Source organism: Pyrus communis, chromosome 3 (assembly GCF_041283825.1).
Source record: "Pyrus communis isolate YQ-2024b chromosome 3, ASM4128382v1, whole genome shotgun sequence".
NCBI classification, from domain to species: Eukaryota; Viridiplantae; Streptophyta; class Magnoliopsida; order Rosales; family Rosaceae; genus Pyrus; species Pyrus communis.
The window spans coordinates 7,138,210-7,153,313 of NC_142567.1; positions in this window are offsets into that span (position 1 = coordinate 7,138,210).

A 15,104-nucleotide genomic window follows, 5' to 3' on the forward strand; every position below is an offset into this window, starting at 1 on the left:
GTGAATATGTAATATCAATTGTAACTTCTATATATATTCCACTTTACAGATTAATGAAAATACAATAAATTCTCAAATATTGTCATATATAATTTTGGTATTTTACAATGTTTAATTCAACTAGGCATCAGAGCAGTTCACTCTTGATAAGCTGTGTGCTTTAATTTTGTGTCGTACTATAGTACCGAGAATAGTACCGTGATATGGTACATTGCTACAGTGTTGTGAATAGTGCAATGCCGGAACAGTGATTCTGCTACAGTGTTCTGGTAAATTGTCTTGATTTCGTTGCGTATCTTTTGTGCCTTTTATTATTCGTGTTTTAGCTAAATGGCTCAATATATGCATAGTGTTGTTATGCATCTTGGTGGAACAAATATATGGATAATTGATATTGGGGCCACTGATCATATGACTAGTGACTCTAAAGTGTTTGATGAGTTATATGACTATGTTCGTGATTCGTATATGACTATGTTCGTGATTCTCTAACCCACTATCGAAGAGTGCTGCATCATTCGTGGTTCCTAATACAATCCCGTGTGCCCACTCTGACCATAGTGCGTATCGTAGGTACCCCACATCAAATCCAGCTATGCTTCTTTTTTTTATGCCAACCAGCCTTGTCCAGTTTAAACTCCTTATTCTCTACCACATGGAAACCTAACCAGAGCAGAGGACGTGAGTAACATGACAAGCCACTACGCGCAGGGACAAACAGCGCTAACCTTATGTTGATATCTCAGGCAGTTGTGACACTTGAAGGGATATAGTCAAGTGGCTGAGTGGTAGACTCCCTTTTATGTAGACCATCCACGGAGCTACCAATCCACGCAATGATTCATCATCGCCTATAGATAGATGTTCTGACTCCTCACAAAGGGTTGGACAATCTGAACTCATCTTATACACTTTTTATCCATTTTCCCCATCTCATACCATACCTGACTTGATCGTCAAAGTGCCTACATCGGGAACCACCATCTCGGGAGCTCGGTTTCACGACCCTTTGTTTGTCTTTGTCAATATAGATCCTCATATAACCTTGCGTAGAATTGGGTCCAATAGTTTGGTGATTTCATTTTGAGGTTAACCTATATTCTCCTGCAAACACTCTACCCATACACATAGCAGATCATACTGACCCATTAATGGCTACCAGTATGGATATGGATGCTACATTCATCGAGGCAGGAGAACTACTATAGGAATCTCATCCTAGAATCCCAACACGATGGAGAATCCTTTTTCCCAGACTATGGTGCTCTTAGATCCCTTTCGAGGAATGTTGGAAAAGCTTAGCAGGGACATGGAGAGCCTTTGACATAACCACACATCCCCCTCTCTTAACACTCAGAAGCAGATGTTGGTAGTGCAATATGCGCAAGTCTACGATGTAAAAATCGTATTCGAATCCTAATCTAGTTTCACAAAAAAATATGGTGGTGTTTCTCAGCGTGGTTTTGTTGGTGTGGGAGTGAGAGAAGATGGATGAGAGATGGGAGGAAGAATAGAGGTAGAAACGACACCGTAGGATATGGAATCAAGGGCCCACAACGATGATTGTTGAAGCTGGGAATACTAAACAACGTCGGGGTGAGGTAGGCGACGACGTCCTTCCAGTTAGTATGATATATTGATTTAATGGTTTAAGGTCATTTTGGATATTTGAAAGTTTCATTAAAGGTTTCCACACCTCCTGAAAATTAGATTTGCGTATAAGTTATGGAATGACACACCCCGACCCAGAAAGTCCACTTGGACCCTGAATCGGGTTGTGCTGGCCGACACCTGGAATGTGACGAAGCCATAAAATGTGATGGGGTATAAAAAGTGAATAAATTTGAATCTAAAAGTGTCTAAGTACCAGAGTGCGCTACGAGTGGGAGCGAACCCATTTCACACGCGATGTCAGAGCATAAGTAAGGTACAGTAGTGTGGGTAAGTATCATACCCTTAGAAATATCCATCAATACTAAGATTCGCCACAGATTCTTGTCGATACAAACTCAGCAGCTAAAACCTGGAGGGCACCAAACAGAAGGTGTGAGTAAGCAATAAAACCAAGCTTCCCAAAGTTATTACCTCTCTAAAAGTAATGCCTCTAAATGTAAAACCCGTATCTTTTTCCATAAGACAGTACAACATATATACATATATCCAAACCATACTCAGAAATGATCAAAACCATGGTTTGCCATCAACTCCACCATACATTAGTAAGTAGGCCAAATGAACTAAATCAATACAAAGTGATATATCAGTCAGAGTCATCTAAAATGACATGTACAACTTATCCATATCTCATCAATCATGGCTAGCATATAAGTCGGAGTCACCTATAGTGACCTGTACGACTTATCCATATCTCATCAATCATGGCTAACATATAAGTCGGAGTCACCTATAGTGACCTGTACGACTTATCCATATCTCATCAATCATGGCTAGCATATAAGTCGGAGTCACCTATAGTGACCTGTACGACTTATCCATATCTCATCAATCCTGGCTAGCCAATAGCTCAATAAGTCCATATCTCATCAATCCTGGCTAGCCAATAGCTTAATAAGTATACCTGCACACGAGTCGGAACCACCTAAAGTGGTCTGTACGACAGGACTGGGTGTAAATAAATACGCTCAAGTGCTACGACCACGTGAAGACTAGGCGAATAATCGCGGGTCACCTACGAGTCGGAACCACCTAAAGTGGTCTGTACGACAGGACTGTGCACCTACCTTGAATCTAAGGTGAGCGTAAAGTGCGGGAGGTGAACATCACGTGAAGGACTGTGCCCTGGCCAAGGGCAGGAGCACTAACACCGGGGTGCAGGTTTATGAGCTCTTAATGCATCTCAATATAACATGTGGAACTCATGGCAACCAGTACGACAGTATCGAAGTTGCCTAACACATAACTGTAGTCATGCTATAACTCAATCGATTCAACTAATACCATAAACTCACCTGAACTTACCTAGGTGTCCTGAGTTCACCTTTGCACTTGAAAGCATTCCCAATAATTATATGCAAGTAATATACATGTGGATATACCATGATGCAATCTAATACTCAACCATGTCGTAGCATTTTCAATTATAAACAATACAGTGAGAAGTGTACAATCAATAACGCTCTACTCCCAAACTACTTATTTTCAGGGATAATTATCCATGGCAACCCAATTAACACTAATTTAACAAACTAATTCATAAAACTAAAACTTACCTTTACCAATTTCCTTCGCATTACTCAATTTCCCAAGCAAGGCTTTTGTCTCAAATATTTTATGGCTGCATCTAACGTCTCGTTAGACTGCCATTCGTAGTTCATATAGGTACTTCAAGCATTCACAATAATTCGTTAGACTGCCATTCGTAGTTCATATAGGTACTACAAGCCATTCGTAGTTCATATAGGTACTTCAAGCATTCACAATAATTATACGAAGGTAATACACCTAATCAATTTAAAAGTGTCGATAGAACTCTCAACAATATGTACGATAAAAAGGAAAATATCCACTCACCTGGAGTCCACGTTACGATTCTCTAGCGCACACATTGAGGCGTCCTGAATGATTGGTCCCTGTGACCAATTATCAAATCACATCTCAGAACTCTTATCCGAAGAATACGTAATTCACATAAAACACAACCTCAATGACATTCTAAAATAGTTTGAGACCCATTGACCACAAGTCAACCGTCGATCAAAGATCAACGGTAGGGTTTACAACCCTGTATAACTTGATCCGGAAGATCCGCATATCAGATTTCCAATCCGCAACTCCCAACGATCTAAAATATGTTTCTAGAATAATATATTAAAATTTCATTACGATCCAACGGTCAGATCTCCGCCAATTGCCTAAAACAAGTGGCCGTGAACATTTATTTTACTAACTTACAAATCCAATTCAGGAGGATCCGTAAGTTGGATTCCCGATCCATAAATTCCTATGATCTTTAAATATTACGTATTATAATGTATCCAATTTTGGTGACGATCCAACGGTCGGATCATCGATTCACATTTTTATCAAGTAACGTATCGTAATGAATTTAGGTTCCAACTATCAACCTACGTCATTCAAATGACAAAACTGAATTCAAGACATTTGAAATAGCCTAAAAATAGCATTGGCGGCCCACTGGCCACGCGCTGCCGCGGGTGGCGGTCGGCCGCCCCGACTCGTCGGAAAATCCAACTATTTCCAAAAATTCCCAAACTTCACAGAAATGAAGATCTCAGTGAGTGGAGCAACTTTCATACCTGCCACGAAGTCCAAAGGTTGACGGAAGATGGTCAATTTTTCCCACAAAGCCGGCGGGTGCCTAAAACTTCTCGACGTCGATTCGTCGTCTACGGTGGTCCAACGGGGTCAAGGTTGGTTGGGTTTTGCTCCTGGGATGATGGGCTACAAAGCCCAAGTGGTGGCATCGGCCATCGCTTTGCCGATTTGCCGGAAAATCGAAAAGGGTGGCCGGAGCACCATTGATTTTCGTCAACTTTCGTGGCCTCAAATCGCCCCATACCATGGTTAATCAAGGTGGTTCTTGGGTGGGTTTTGTAGAGGGGAATGAGAGCTTCAAGATGGTGGTGGTAGCATCGAAAAACTCCACCGGAGTTGGCCGGAATCGGCCTTGGAAAATGGACCCGCAGTGGGTGCGGGTGGACGGGAACCACTTCCTTTTCTTCTTCTTCTTTTTTTTTTTTTCTTTCCTCCCTCCATTTCTGGTTGGGCTTCCACCACAAAGTGGGGATTTAATTTAAATAAACACTAAACCTTGAATAACCAATTTTGAACGTCCGTAACTATACCGTTATAATCCGGACTCGCAAACGGCTTTCGCCTATACGCTCGTACCAATGAGTACTACGAGGATATACTAAAAGAATAAGTCCCACATCTCTCAAATCGATGGTCAACGGAAGTCAAAGTCCTTACCTCTAGGGCAATTTCGTAAATTCATGCTTTTAAAATAAAATAAAAACGTAAAATTTGGAACGGGTTGTCACAATCTACCCACCTTAAGAAAATTTCGTCCTTGAAATTTAAAATCATCAGTCCAAAGTAGAATACTCAAAATTAAAGAGATATATGTATGTAAATACATACACGAGGAAGACACAAAGTGATAGCGACTACATAAAAGAGGATGACATTCCGTCATGATCGGAGTGTAGTGACTCTTCTTTCATGCCTCCAAATTCCTACTATCCTCTCATAAATGTGTTCAAAGCGTAACGCACTTCAAAATTAAGCATGTAATATTTTTGGGTCAATCCCAAACAACCATTAACGAATTAAATAAGTAAATACAAATATTAACGTAGAATAATCTACTTGTTTACTTACTTAACAACCCAACGAATAAGTTATTAATACTACGGTCTGCACCCCGCAAAACCGACAATTCACTGTTGTCTTGATAAGCAAGTAACAATTCCCGAGGGTGCAATATTACCATCTTGCCCCTCAATGGGAAATACACATACCAGCCTCGATCATACTCATTCACTACCTTCTGAGGCAACATTGTCAATAACATAAATTTTCTACATCACAATCTCAATCAAATATTTGTTCGCAATAATCTGCTGTAAATCACAAGCTGCACATACAATATTTGTATTATATTTCGAAGAATACCATACTCCTAAACAGGAATGTAACCGTAGTTACCCATAATTCTAACAAAAGTATGCGTCCATTAAATATGCGTTGTGCGTAAAATCTCCATACATCAACTCCAATGATACCATAGTTAACCCGAAATTGTAACCGTGGTTACAAGTGACTAGAATGGAGATAAGGATATACTGCAACCATGCTACTGGTGGGACAAACAAGATGCAACTCGTCCACAAAGGTCTGAGTAACTCATTTCAAACTAATCGTTAATCTAGGGATAGAAATGCAATAATGAACAACTTCTAATACTCAAAACCTTCATAACGACTTCCAAAGACTTGGAAGTGAAACATGTAACACGATGAAATATAAATACACCAAGATGATAATCTTGTCAGGTTTCTGTTTGCTGAATTTGTATAGAAGTTTAGGAGTAGTTTTCTCAAAAAGTCATCGTCATCTGAACGCAATTAGAAAATTGTAGTTGCCCAAGGAAGTTTGAACTCTATATCCTCAATATCCCCACAACATTAATCAAAAGTGGGGTGCATCTAGAGTGAGGATTCATTTAGAAAACATCAAAGGGAGCCTCGATTTTATCTCTTCCCTACTTCCACATTTGGTCACGTCACAAAGAGAACTTCTAGATCACATCACCCGAAGAGGTTGACTACATCCCACTTCTATCTTAGTGGTCTTCACAAGTGTCTTGTTGTTGAAATTTCAACACCCATTTTCAGGAAATAACTATTGCCAATACTTCAATTTTTAGAGCAAGAAGAATATTGTTTTCTACTTAAGTAAACAACCACCAATTGGAACATCATATAAGCGTATCATTGGTTTAGCATCACGATTAATGAATTTCACATTCTTTACATATACAACATATCTCGAACTGAGCATATCAAAAGATACTTCCTAACTCCATTCATACAAAATGATTAAAATCATTTGAACCATTTCTTGATAGATTAAAGGTAACTCTATATCAATACTCATATTTCCCAACTAAATAGAATAGGACATGCTGGAAGTGTGCGAGAGTAGATACACGATAGTGCACTCATATATGCTAATTTAATTCTACTATTGCCTCTGACAGAACTTAGCTTGTTCCAAAAAGTAAATGTAATAAAAAGTTCTAAGATCAATGAAGATTTGGACACACTTTTCTACATAAAAGTTCCAATCAATATTCCAATGAAATTAGAAATTGTTAATTCTAGGTCATAAGTATGATGGTTCATCTTTAGCGGTTCTACCACCGAGAAACATAAGCGTTAACCTACTAAGAAAGTCTGAATCCGAATTGACTTGTCACATCAATCGACAATCACTATGCATCATCAAAATCTCCACCGAGAAGTGTCACCTAGCCTTCGAAATAAGGTGATGACTGTTGACTTTAGGTCAATGAATAAGATGGTTCGTTTCAAACGGTTCTAATCGTGAAAAATAAAAGCAATACTCCGTCATGTTGCCATACAAACTTAACAATGTGGTGGTATCCGCGGTAAGATTTTTGGGATATGACGCCAAAAGTATACGTCCTCGAATTTACAGAACTACTAACCAACTCTACGGCACGAACTAAAAGGTCTTCACAGTTTCCTCGACACTCATAACAATCTAACAGTGAGATATCATCCCGCATTTCGATTCTAATGTCTACCTATGGAAGTGATCGAGAGGTGGTTAGTCAAAGGGTTTTCGTTTACCTAGATAAGTGATAGGGTAAAAACAACAATCATGAGTTTACCGTCCTATTGCAAAGCTTATTCCTAAGCTTCCACGATCCTAATTTATTCAGCTCAAGCGAAGTAGTTCATTGATCCTAGGAGGATTTGATGATTGCTTTTTGGATTTCTACAACTCCCAGGATATGACAACTTACATTCGCAAGCCTATTCTCACCCATTTAATAAGTACAACTACGAAAGCAAAAATCTGGGAATAGCGTTGATTGAAAAATCCCAATGCTAGAAAAAGACCTTGCTTAATATCTACTTTCAAAAAGACTTCATCGACAGTTGATCTTCCTCCTAAAGATTCAACATGAACACAAGTATGCTTGAAGATATTAGTGCTAATAGGGACCAAAAAAAATAATTATCCCTCAGATGATCTTCCGTGAAATGTTACTAAGAAATCAAGACTAACTAAGATTTCTAGTCTCTAAAGGATAAATACTACAGCGGTAGGACAATGATAGAATTATTTGGTAATATCTCTGGCGATACATGATTATCAAAACATTTACTTAGGCCATCAACTTGCCTCACTTTTATACCTTTCCTCCACAAGGAAAATCTTCGTTTTAATTCTAAGGACAACCGCCAAAATAATTTTATAAAATGTCGTCAAGACCACAAAATTGTCCAAAACTGAAGAAAAGTTAACATATTTTTCCATATTCAACGAGGTGGCATCATTCGAACGTCAAACACAAAAACCAAGAGTGCTCACATCACGCGTGTGATGAACACAATACTGCCCAACATATGCTTTGATACCAAACTGCCACACCCCAACCCAGAAAGTTCACTTGGACCCTGAATCGGGCTGTGCTGGCCGACACCTTGAAGGTGACGAAGCCATAAAATGTGATAGTGTGTAAAAAGTGAATAAATTTGAATCTAAAAGTGTCTAAGTACCAGAGTGCGCTACGAGTGGGAGCGAACCCATTTCACACGCGATGTCAGAGCATAAGTAAGGTATAGTAGTGTGGGTAAGTATCATACCCTCAGAAATATCCATCAATACTAAGATTCGCCACATATTCTTGTCGATACAAACTCAACAGCTAAAACCTGGAGGGCACCAAACAGAAGGTGTGAGTAAGCAATAAAACCAAGCTTCCCAAAGTTATTACCTCTCTAAAAGTAATGCCCCTAAATGTAAAACCCGTATCGTTTTCCATAAGATAGTACAACATATATACATATATCCAAACCATACTCAGAAATGACCAAAACCACGGTTTGCCATCAACTCCACCATACATTAATAAGTAGGCCAAATGAACTAAATCAATACAAAGTGATATATCAGTCAGAGTCATCTAAAATGACATGTACAACTTATCCATATCTCATCAATCATGGCTAGCATATAAGTCGGAGTCACCTATAGTGACCTGTACGACTTATCCATATCTCATTAATCATGGCTAGCATATAAGTTGGAGTAACCTATAGTGACCTGTACGACTTATCCATATCTCATCAATCTTGGCTAGCCAATAGCTTAATAAGTATACCTGCACACGAGTCGGAACCACATAAAGTGGTTTGTACGACAGAACTGGGTGTAAATAAATACGCTCAAGTGCTACGATCAAGTGAAGACTGGGCGAATAATCGCAGGTCACCTACGAGTCAGAACCACCTAAAGTGGTCTGTACGACATGACTGTGCATCTACCTTGAATCCAAGGTGAGTGATGCGAGAATTATACGCGCATAAATTAAACCCTCGTTTGACAATTGTAGTAGAATGGATAAGTGAGGGATCGTTCTAGACCGGGGATTAGGAGGGCTTGCTAAAACCTTCTAAATTGACTTAAAAACATAAAAACTAAATTAAAACAGATTTAAGACACTTGGGAACAAGGAAAAATAAAAAAGGGGGTTTTAGTTTTGACGAAGTTGAAATAAACAAACAAAATGCAAAAATGGACAGATTGTAAACAAGTGTTGTGAAACAAGATGGTTGGTGAATTAGCTAGAGGTTCTTTCTCCACACATGATATTTATGCATATGAATCAATTTCCAGTTATTCCTTCATTGAATTATGAACGACAATGCCCCAAATTAACCGTGACATCACTAGTTAACCCTCAGATTTTCCTTATATTATTGGATTGGATGGCATCATTCGACAACCCAAAACATTCTCAAAAGTTCCCTACATGTCATCATAATAGAGATACAATCGAAGATCATTAAGAATAATGAAAACCATAAGCATTGACAAAGCATTTGCAACTATGACATCATGTTACTCATGCTAAGAATTAAACTTAACGCGATCGTGACAAGCGACCTTCACTACTTTCAAGTATAAGTTAGTAACGATTATGTGAAACCTTCTTAAACTTTAGCCACATATTCATGCATGCTAATTAAGTGTCGACCCTCAATCAACAAACACAAATAAGTTAATCATCAAATAGTTAAGCCAATTGCATTCACGAATCAAGAGTTCATAACCGGAATTCATCAATTCATATCACATAAATAATCATGGTATTGAAATCACCCCTAGCCAAAAAGGGTTTAGTTCCTCATAACTTTGAAATCAAAGAAACACCTAAACATTCCAACAATTCAACTTGAATTGTATGAACGTTTAGGCACTCTTCTCTTCCAATCCTTATACGTACAAAACAAAGAGAATTGAATTTAAACTTTGAAATCAAAGAAACACCCAAACATTCCAACAACTCAACTTGAATTGTATGAACGTTTAGGCCCTCTTATCTTCCTCGTTGTTGTAGCACAAGGTCTAAGGTGAGGTTTGGGGGATTATGGAAATGGATGAGGAGTGGTTTGGAGGGTTGGGAAGTGGTGGAAATAGAAGGGAATGATGCTGGAAATGAAGTGGGACTCACGGCAAAGAAGGAATGGAAGTGTTTGTGGTGTGTTGTGTATGAAAATGAGATGATGACTTGAATGAATGAATGCAAGGGTATTTATAGGAGTAGTGGAGGGAACATATGGCTATGTCATTTGTAGGTGAAGTAGGTGGATGTTGTAGGTGAGTAGGTGGATGTTGTAGGTGAAGTAGGTGGATGTTGTAGGTGAAGTAGGTGTAGGTGAAGTAGGTGGATGTTGTAGGTGAAGTAGGTGGATGTTGTAGGTGAGTAGGTGGATGTTGTAGGTGAAGTAGGTGGATGTTGTAGGTGAAGTAGGTGGATGTTGTAGGTGATTATGAGTGATAAGTGATAAGTGTATGATATGTTAAGTGATAAGTGAATGATTATGATAAGTGATAAATGAATGTATGATATGATAAGTGGTGAATGATATGTGGTAGTGTTTAAGTATTTAAAATAGGAACAAAGCCCTTCCTTGCATGGCAAGGAAGGGAGACACAAGGAAACACACGACAATGTCCTAAGGTTGCTAGGAATGTTGTTTTTGTGTTCTAAAATGCGTAGGAGTTTTCAATGATGCTCAAACATGAGGTCTTTTTAGGATTTAACTTTCCTACTTCAAGTCTTCAATTTCGTCCAAACTTTGGCTCCATGGATAAGCTATCCAATCCATGCCCAAAAATGCTCCAAATAGCCTCAAAATGCACTTTCTTGCTCCCTAAGCCCTTAGAACCTGAAAACACACAAAAGAAGCATAAAGAACTAAAATAACTAAAGAATCATAACGTAAATGTACGAGAACAAGCCATTTAAGTCGCATGAATATGCTCCTATCAAATACCCCCACACTTATCTTTTGCTAGTCCTCGAGCAAAACAAAACAACAAAAGAACACGAAACTAGACAAAACGAACAAAACACAACCTACACCTTCCAACAATCGTCTAATGGATTTCCAATGCACATGACAAGTTAAAAATCATTAGTCCCATAGATTTTTGTCATCTTCACACTTAAGTACATTCTTACTCATAGTCACCACATATTATTTCACAAATAAGCATTTAAAACCATGTTTTGAATGTAGTAACATGCCTTAGAGAATTTGCTCAAATCCTTACAAGATATGCACTCGTTTTTCACATAGATTTTCTGACTACACACCCTAAACTAGTTATATGTGAGAAGATTGATGTAAACATAAAAACGAACACTCACATATATGTATTTCAAAGGAAGCAATTTCTGGAGTTAATAAGCATGTTTAGATATGATCTCATGAATGGAATGCTACTACTTAGATGCGAGAACCAGTGACACCATATGCTCATACCAAGTTCAAACTCCACAATTGAAATACATAACACTTAAGATTGAAGTCACGGGTTATAATGGGGCTTGGGGTGTTTGGATAACAAAGAAGGAGTACGGAAAACAAAGGTTCTTTAAGCAATAGTGAGCAAAGTAATGAATTAGACATTTAGAATTCCCTTTAGAATGCAAAAATCAACTTTGAACACCCAAGGGGGAATCACACAAAACTTAGGGCCATATTCAACTTTTTTGGATCCTTTCTTCAACCATCAACGCTTGTGAGTTCATCCTTACTTATTTTCACTCCTTTTTTTTTTTTTTTTTTTTTTTTTTTTTTTGAATCTCAAAACATATATATAAACTTAAGAACAAACTTTCACTCCCCCACACTCATTTTCTTGCATAATGTAACTCAAAAGGAATTCATTTTCCGTCATGCTTACTATGCTTCAAGAACAAGGGTACAGATGGTCCTAATCTAGGCTAGGTAAGGGGTGATGTGGTTAGCAAAGAAAATAGGCTAAACGAGGCTCAACGGGGTTAAGACTTACAATATATACGAAATATAGGAAGTAAGGCTATTTGGCTATGATGGCAACTACACAACTTCATCTTGATATATGTTATGCAAATCAATAACATGCTTTGAATGAAATGGGCATGAGTTCTAGCATTTAGTTCTATCATGATACAATTGCATTCTAAGTAGCAACCAAGCAAGGAATAATGAGATCATGCAACAACTTTAGAAAATAAAGAATCACAGAAAATAACTCTCCAAAGAAAGTAATGGCTCGAGTCTCACAGGGATGTAGCGTTTGTTTGAGTTTCTTCCTTCAAGCATGTTACAAAAACGAATTTTTCTTTTATGATTGCATGTGAAGTCATACATTATAACCATAACCAAGCATATACCAAGAGTAAATCAAACTTTTCTCTATGTTTATAACTCTTTCTAACCGTCATGCAATTATAAACCAAATCCTTATCATTGTGTTGGAAGGTACCCTAAGACACAAACACACAAAAACGACTTTTAAAACAACTCTTTTTGGGTTTTTCAAAACAATTTTTCAAATTTTTATGGGATTTTCGAATTATAAAACAAAACACACTAAAACACTCTAAAACAACTTAAAAACACCTTAAAACAGCAAGGAACAACATTAGAAGTTATGGTGGATAAAACCCTACGAATTTGCATCAAAACACTTTAGTTACCCCCCCACACTTAAATCAAACATTGTCCTCAATGTTTTAAGCATAGATTCACACAAAACATAAGTAAACTCACAAAAAAAAAAAAAACTTAAACATACTAAACATGGCAGAATGTAAATAACAAAGAGAAGAGTTTAGAGACGCAAATCTGGTTATGGAATGTAAATTCCATCTTCTCCTTGTTGATTGCATTGAGGCTTTGATGTTGTTGATTCCACAGGCTCATTCTTGAACTGGTTTCCTCCCATCGTTGATTTTCCTTTGTGCTACTCTTGAACTGGGCAGCAGGATTCTTTTGGTCTCCCCCGGAGGTCTGAGCTTTCCCCTTTTATCTGTTTCTTTGTTCAATCTTTGCAGGAGTGGTCCCTTCTCTGGAAGTGTATCAACCGTTGAAGATGACTACTCGAGAGCAACGCTAGGTAAGCAATCAGGAATAAATTCCAGGCAGTCGGATCCAGATCGGAAGACTGACTCCAAGTGCCGGCTGATTGCTTCTTTCACTTTGCCATGCGAGTAAGAACAAGGACAAAGAAAAAGACAGGGAAAGAGCATGATATGAGATACTTTTGCTTTTGACCTTGATGATATGAGATACCTTAGCTTTTGAAGAAACGGCGAATGAAGCAGCACATGTATTTGTTGTGGTTGTCTCCACATGCTTCGATCGACCGTTTCTTTTTGCCTCATCTGTACTCCCGGTATCTGGTATCTTCTTTGGGGGAGAAAAAATCGAGTATTTCAAAAGGCGTTGCTGGGAGAGCGCCCTCAGAGGTGCGGAAGAGTTGGACATTTTCTTCAGGTTTGCCTTGCCATAAAAGACGAAGGTCGACATATATAGAGATAATATCAAGTGGTGGTACTGTTCTTTTACCCTTGTCGACAAACGTTTTGATCCCGCAAATCCGACTTTTTGAAATAGTGGCGCCTCTTCGATTTCTGAGCGACGCCCCTTCGATTTCTGAACGACACCCCTTTGCTTTCTGAACGACACGTAGTAGTACGGATGCGGCTCCTTTTGACAAAGCTGCACGCGGTTTCTGAAAAGCAGAGAAAGCGTCGCCGAACTTTGACAAAGTTGAACGCGTCTTCTGAAAAGCTGAGAAAGCTTCGCCTAACTTACGTCGGAAATTCCGGCTTTTTGAATCGGTGGACGCGTCGCCTTGGCTTTTTATAGAGTTATCCATCATCGCCAACACACACACTCTGAAGAATTCCCATTCTTGAACATCGTCTCCGGCCCTTTGAAATTTAACTCCATCCATCCCTTTTCTTTGAGCACTTTTGAAAAATGGCAAACCCATCGAACCTTAGCTTGGAATTGAGCCTTAGCAGTGATACGGGCACACCGCGTCAAGGTAACGTATGGCGCCCTTCTTTCTTATCTTCTAACGGTCCTCTTTCAGGTGAAGACTCTCTGATGTAGGACGCCACAACAGCTACAATAGTAGCTAGGAACCTCCTTACTCCAAAAGATAGTAGGCTGCTGTCAGGACGGTCCGATGAGTTGGCCGTTCAAGAATCCCTCGCACTTAGTGTTCAGTGTGCGAGTTCTGTGTCCAACATGGGCCAACGCCTGCTTGCCCGCTCCCGTCAGGTGGAATCATTGATGGCAGAGGTGGAAAGTCTCAAGCAGGAGATCAAACTGCTTAAGCACGAGAATAGAAGTTTGCACGTGCTTGCCAACAACTATTCGACGGGTATGAAGAGGAAGCTTGATGAGCTACAAGAATCCAATGGTCGGATGCAAAGTGACCGTCAAACTGACCGTCAAAGGCTTGCGGCTTACTTCCAGAGGCACATTTTTCCGGGCTCATCCAGCGTTTGGCCAAGTATTGAGGCCTCTTCTTTGATGCCTCCCGCTCCGATACCTTCCGCTTCTATGCCTCCCGCATCTATGCCTTCCGTTTCTAGAATTTTGCCCAGTAGTGGGGCTTCAAGTAAACGCCCTTTGTGAAGGCTCCATCTTTCCTTGTTTAGCAGTGCCTATCAATAAACCAAACATTTTCTCAATGTTACAATCATAGACTCACACAATTAATAAACAAACAAACAATAACAACTAAACAACCTAATAAGGCAGAAACGAAATAGCAACAAAGAGAAGAGTTTTTAGGAATCTGGAATTGGAGTGCTTTCTAAGTCTTCCTTTGTTGAATGCATGGGTTGCCTCCCAAGTAGCGCTTTCTTTTACGTCTTGCAGCCGGACGAGTACTCTCTTCAATCTTTATTTGAGCCCACGGAATGGAAAGGAATGTCTTCCACCACTTGCCCCACACTTTGCTCGTAATATGGCTTCAACCGATGCCCGTTCACCTTGAATTCTACGCCA